This window comes from Rhinopithecus bieti, unplaced genomic scaffold, assembly GCF_001698545.2.
Source record: "Rhinopithecus bieti isolate Rb0 unplaced genomic scaffold, ASM169854v2 scaffold_26871, whole genome shotgun sequence".
Classification (NCBI taxonomy): domain Eukaryota; kingdom Metazoa; phylum Chordata; class Mammalia; order Primates; family Cercopithecidae; genus Rhinopithecus; species Rhinopithecus bieti.
This window is the reverse complement of record NW_016812402.1, coordinates 1,505,578-1,512,545: the sequence shown is the minus strand read 5'-3', so window position 1 is coordinate 1,512,545 and position 6,968 is coordinate 1,505,578. Positions and strand designations below refer to the sequence as shown.

The 6,968-nt window shown below is 39.8% G+C and overlaps 1 pseudogene; it reads left to right on the top strand.

Annotated features, from left to right (window-relative positions):
• The first annotated feature begins 1,118 nt into the window (after positions 1 to 1,118).
• Positions 1,119 to 1,483, top strand: LOC108544921 (small nuclear ribonucleoprotein Sm D2 pseudogene; annotated as a pseudogene).
• Positions 1,484 to 6,968: the final 5,485 nt, after the last annotated feature.

The following is a 6,968-nucleotide window of genomic DNA, read 5'->3' as shown; positions in this document are numbered from 1 at the left end:
TTTCCTTTCCTTGCACTTTTTGTGATGGAGTTACTGGGCAGTGCAATGGACTTTGTGTAGTATGGGAGGGGACAGAAAGTGGAGTAGCAAGAGGTGCAGATGCTCCTTGAACTGAGGACTGCTTGTATGGACAGTAGTTCCCTCTGCAAGTCTGCTTTTATTCAGTGCTGCTGGAGGAGTAGAGTCTTGTTCACTTTTCATCTTGATAGATTTTTCTTTCTGCTGTCTCTGCATGTCTCTCTTCACTGAAGGTCTATGATATTAGCTCTATTATTTCTTCAGACACATTTTTTCCTCCCAAGACTTCAGGTAGAAATTCAGGCAACTGCAATCCTGTCTCTGTCCTTTCTGATGATTGATAGAACTTGTCTTCACATTCCACCCTTGGTTTCTACCTATTTCCGTCAGACTTGTTCTACTTATTCTCTTCCCTTCAAACAGGTATTGAGGGCTTTGTGACCATGCCAAGGAGAAGAGGATGAAAGATGTGCCTACATATGCTGTGGTCTAAATTGTGTCCCTCCCAACCCTGCACCAATTCATGTTGACCCCCTAACTCCCAGTGTGACGATATTTTGGATATAGGGCTTTTAAGAGATAACTATGGTTAAATGAAGCCAAGGGGCATTTTGGGGAGGCATTGTTCTAATCAGATAGGATTGGTGGCCTTACAAAAAGAGGAAAAGAGAGATCTCTCTCCACATGTACTCACTAAGGAAAAGCCATGTGAGCTCTCAGGAAGAAAGTTCTGTCTGCAAGCCAGGAAGAGGACCTTCAGCAGAAACTGACCATGCTGGCACCCTAATCTCACACTTCTATCTTCCAGAACTTAAGAGCAAATAAATTTTTGTTATTTAAGTCACCCTGTCTGTGATATTTGTTTCAGAAGCCTGAGCTGAATAAAACAACATAAAACTTGCATTCATGAAAATTGTGGACTCCGTTCCTAGTCATTGATTTTTCACCTACATAGATCAGTAGTGGGTCATCATTACCCTAGGTGGCTGCATCTTCAAATCCAAAACATTTGAAAAGAGAGGCATCAGTTTTCATTATGAAAATAGATAGTATTCAGGCAGTAGCAACGCGGAGGAAACAGGAGTGAACTTAGAGCGTAGTGACCATCATGAGCCTCCTCAACAAGCCCAAGAGTGAGATGAACCCAGAGGAGCTGCAGAAGCGAGAGGAGGAGGAATTTAACACGGGTCCACTCTCTGTACCCACACAGTCAGTCAAGAACAACACCCAAGTGCTCATCAACTGTGGCAACGATAAGAAACTCCTGGGCCACGTGAAGGCCTTCGACAGGCACCGCAACACGGTGCTGGAGAACGTGAAGGCGATGTGAACTGATGTACCCAAGAGTGGCAAAGGCAAGAAGAAGTCCAAGCCAGTCAACAAAGACTGCTACATCTCCAAGATGTTCCTACACAGGGACTCGGTTATCCTGGTCCTGTGGAATCTGCCCACTGCCTGCAAGTAGGGGCCACCTATCTGTCGACAGAACTCATTCACCTGGCCTATGAAAACCACTGCCATTGGTGTTGAGAATAATAGAGTTCTGTGTTTTTTTCTATTGGAGTGGGGGGAAGAAAAGAAAATAGATAGTATTTTGAGTAGAAATGTGACTCTAGAGACAGGCTATTTCTTTACAACAATTTTAATTCTAGTTCTGACTCCACTATATAAAACGATGTGACCTTAGTAAGTTACTTAATCTGTGTAATTCTCAGATAATTCTTCTGTGAAATGGGAGTAACAGAGTATCTAATACATAGAGTAGTGGTGAGCATTAAATAAATTAATTTACAAATCATTGAACACAGTACTTGACACATAATAAGTACACATTAATATTTATTTTTATTTATAGGAGTAGCTAAACAGAGATGTTGATGCCTACTCTACAGGGTTGATTTTTAGTTTGGTAGATAACTTGCTTGTGCAGTCTTCATTAATCTGTGTTGAAGAAAAATTGCACTGAATGCCTGGTAAAAATGGAAAGACAGATTTTATTTGGGTTACTACAGTAAAAGAGATTTTAGTACAGAACTGAGCTCAACTTCACTGAAATAAAGGTGGGCAGATTTTTAAGCCCAAAGATGAACTAGCAGAAAAGCACTGGAGAACATTAGGTGATAAGTTGGTGAATGTAATTTGGGCATCTGTCTTTGCTAATTGGCACTTACTGAAGTTAGGCTCTGTAATGGTACTCAAACATTTTTCTGGGTGTTTCTGTGAGGCTGTTTTTGGATGAGATTAACATTTAAATCAGCAGACTGAGTAAAGCAGATTGTCCTCCATGTGGGTGGGCCTCATCCAATCAGTTGAAAGCCTGACTAGAACAAAAGGCTGACTTTCCTCAAAGAAGGAAAGAATTCTCCTGCCTAGTCATCTTTAAATTGGATCATTGGCTCGTCTCTGATGGTCTTCCAACTGGGACATTGACTCTTCCTGCTTTTAAAGCAGCGTCTAGCCTTCAGATTCAAACATTGGCTCTGCAGATTTTGAACTTACTGTCCTCCATAAACATGTGAGTTAATTCTTTATAATATGCCCCTCCCTGCCCAACCCTTTTCCCATTCTGTTTTCCTGGAGAACTCCGATTAATATAGGCCCCTAGTTTTCCACAGAGACTGTGAGATAGGAACACTATCTTTTTTGAAGATTACATTTCAAAGAGATAGCTCTCAGGTTCTTGAGAAAGACATTCTTGGATAAATCTGGCAAAAAGCTGGGAGATGATTTATATCTCAAAAGGGCAGGGAAATAATTTACAATTGAAAGCTTTCTGAAGTAAATGCTATAAGGAAAGGAAGGTCAGGGGTCTATAGTCAGGAATAAATCAGTCTTAATTTTAGTTAAACTGAGGAGAATGTTAAGGTTGTATTGTCATGTGCAAGGCAGTGTTCTGTGCCTCGAGTTTCAGAACTATATCTGGGTATCAAAATATGGAGGGTATGTAATTTTCATATATTTTTAAAAGATTTTATATTTAAAAAATTTGTTATACATTCCCATGAAAAAAACGTAGTTTTTCCTTAGCAAGAATAATTAGCTAAAATGAAAAGATAAAGCATTTTATTAACATCCACTTGCAAACCAGGCTTTGCTTATAAAACCAGTTTGAGTGGCCATTTTGTGGCACTTGCCCTGGGTGTCAACATTTCAGTTTATGGGTCTGTAGAAGATATGTTAGTTGAATAAGTCAAATGAGACACATGGTCTCCTAATAGGATTTATGACATAGTGAATATGAAAGCAACTGAAAGTGTCTAATATGAGATGTCCTAGATAATGTCATTTAAAGTAGAAATTGAACTTGTTCCCATTTCTAGGTCCTAGGCCAAACTGCTTGGGAGTACTTTACCTCTTGGGTATTGCTGCTGTAGGCTTATTATCCCTGTGTTCTTCCTCTTAGCATCTTAAGATGAGAAGCTGCTATTCCTTCTGTGTCATCAGATCTTCAGGTGTTACTATTCCATATTTTACTGTGAGGAACTCAAGGACATTTGGTGATCCTTGGAAACTGATGGGGAGGCAAGGAGATATGTGAGGCACTAAAGGAACCAAGGATCAGCAGGAGGTATAATGGCAAAAGTTGCAAGGAGTAGGGAAGGGAGGAGAACAGCATTAGACAGTCACTCATCAAACATGCAACGCTAGTTGCTGTGTCTAATGGCACGGGGGTAGGGGTGGGTTGAATCCTCTTACTGCAGCGGGGAGAAGGACCAAGTGCCATGGAAATCAAAGAGGGAAATCATTTGACTATTCAGGTTTACATAATGTTTAAAAGCTGGGGCTCTTGGGAGTCTACTTAAAACCATTTACTTTGGTTTTGATTCTATTAACTGGCTGTGTGATCTTGGACACATCACTAAACCTCAGTTCCATTCATGAAAAGAGGATAATTAGATATACCTTATTTGGGAGAATGAAATGAGATGATGTGGGTAATCACTGAGCACAGCGGCAGGTACAGTTATTGAGCCAAAACCAAACTACTAGAAGCAGATAGGGAAAAGGAAACCCCAATTCTCCCTCTCCAGGTTTTCAGAGGACTTGCCTGCCGTAATTTATGCTGCCATGACTTAAGCTTTCTGCACTAAGAATAGAGTTCATTAAAGCAAATTCGCTTATGAGGAGTGGATAGAGAAGAGTGTTGGGAACCAGCCAGTTGACAGTGTTATGAGAAAGCAGGAAGTGTGGGCTGGCTTCAGCCAGGCAATTGGCTGAGGATTTGTTTTGTACCTCTGATTATTCATTTTCTGTGATACAGAAATTGCCTAAATGTTTTAATTATGTTCCTTTCATTGTATTTTAATAAGCTAATGAATTCTTTCACCCACTCCTTATCCTACAACAGGCCAATCATTATAAAACCCACAAAAATCTTTTTAAATTGCCAGGAATAAAAAATTCAATGGAGCTCTTTCTTGGGTAATAAAATGAATGTTCTAATTTCGTTAGTTAACAAGCATCTTTGAACACCCACTGTGCAGTGAGCCCCACACAGAATGAGAGGAAAGTGGGATACAAAACACCCAGAAGACTACCTTAGTTTTACTTCGCAATAGAAATAAACCATCTCATCTCATCTCATCTCATCTCATTTATTCATGCATTAGTTTTCTCAGCAATCATTGGCGGAGCACATAGTGTATGACAAGCACTATGCCAGGCATATTGTGATTGGAATGTGGCTGGAGCATGAAATGAGAGGCAGCAATCAGAGAGAGATGAGCTTGAGGTAAATGAGGCCAGATCACAGAGACTTTATACAGAATAGGGTGAAGGACAGCCACGAATGGTTTTAAACAGGGAGTGACACTTTCAGACTTATATGTTCTATAAATAACATTGTCTGTAATGAGAAAATGGATTAGAGGAAGAGTTACTGGTTATGATGAGATTATTATGGTTTTGCAGGAGAAAACAAAGGCAATGGAAGTAGAGATACATACTGAACACCTGAGGATTCCTGTCTTTCCTATTTCCCTTTTCTAAGAGGCTTAGATTTCAGTGAGATCTATGTGTTTCTGTGGAAGGTGATTTCACCTGTAGCTCCACAGGCATAGAGTCCCCTTCTTTGGACTGTTAGTTATACTGGGTTTAGGAGGATGAAGTGTACTGATTAGCATAGACAAAGTCACATGCCTTACCTATAGAGCTGGGGATTGGTTTAGAGGTGAACATGTTAGCTAAAGGAGTCCAATCACAGTGAATGCCAACTTTTCTGGGGATTCTGTGACCAGATACTCTCCCTGACTCTGGAAAGGCTAATGCAGATATGAGATGAGACTCACTGCAGATTTGGAAGGCAAGAGGGAAGAGGTCATTGTTTTCCAGAGTCGATTGCAGATAGATGCAGGAGCAGATGTCAGGTTCAAAGATGTTTCCAGGCGAGCCCTTAAAAACTACCAGCTTAGGTCAAGATAATTGAAATGGCTACTGAGAACACTGGTGGCAGTTCCCCTGACCTTCACTACTCTGAGTTCTTCAAGGTTTGCTGTCCCCTATATTTAAACTCTTCATATCTGGCATATATAAAATGATTTTTTTCCCTAACCAAAGCCAGACTGATACAAGGTGGTAGTTAAGTCCATAAGTGAGAACGATATTGCTTAAGAAAATAAAGTTGGGCAGAATCCTTGAGGAATCACAATATTTGGGCATCCAGTGGAGGAAGACTAGAAAGGAGACCAAAAAAGTGTCTGAAAACAGAGAAAGAGAACCAGTGGAGTATGGTACCATGGAAACCAAAATGGAAAAAAACTTTCAAGAATGAGGAGGAATTACCAAAATAAAGTAAGGGACTTAGCAAGACAATGAGTAAAGATTAGCCAGAAGGTTTGGGGAACCTAAGGTCAAGCATGATCTTAGAAAGAATAGTTTCAGTAAAGTGGTGCAAGCTCAAGCCATATTGTAGGGTCAACTGAGAGAAATGGCCCAGTCTGTTCACTCATGTAAAATGATAGCTTGAGTTTTGGCTGCGTAGCATTAAAAAAACATATTTGTACATCTGGAAAAATTTTCTCATCTATCTCCATGTCTGAAGGTAGAAATGAGACCCTCACTTCTTCCTCAATTTTCCTTGCTACTCTAACACAGAACATAACTTGGGCTCTGCCAACCAATGACATCTGTTTGAGATTCTGATTCAGAAGACACTGATCTGAAGAAGAAAGCCCAGTGCAACTCCAGCAAAGTGGTTAAGTCCCCCCATCGAAAATGTTTACAGTACTGTATCTTAAGAGCCTTAAGATATCCCTAGCCTTTGGTCCAGTCTCACTACCAAGAATCAAAAATAATGATCACAAACAAAAAAGGTATATTTACTTATGAAGATGATCATGGCAGCATTATATATAAACGGAAAACTTGGAAATAAGCTAAATGTTCATCCTCTCAGTGGAATGGTCAAGTAACCATGATGTAGCTACTTGATAAAATATTATTCAATTTGTAGCTTTAACATTAGAGCCTGTAACATAGCAGGTATTTAATAAAAGAATAAATTATTAAAGTGAAAATGATGGAGACCTTGCATAGAAAAAATGTTTATGATTTGTTGTGATAATGTTAAGTAAAAGAGAAACTGAATTAGATGTATATGATTATAGCTGTGAAAAGTAAGAATGCCTGAGTGCATAGACTCTAAGAAAACTGGAAAATGAAAATAGTTGTGGTAGGGTAGGGAATATGTGGGTGGTTGTTTTCCTTACCCCTTAACATTGTATCTTAGTCTGTTCTAGTGGCTATAACAAAATACCATAGACTGGGTGGCTGGTAAACAGCAGAAATTTATTTCTCACAGTTATGGAGACTAGGAAGTCCAAAACCAAGGCGTTGGCAGATTTGGTGTCTTGTGAGGTCCTACTTATTAGTTCATAGGTGGCCATCTTTTTGCCATATTCTCACATTGTTGACGGGGGATGGAGCTCTTTGGATTCCCTTTAATAGGGGTA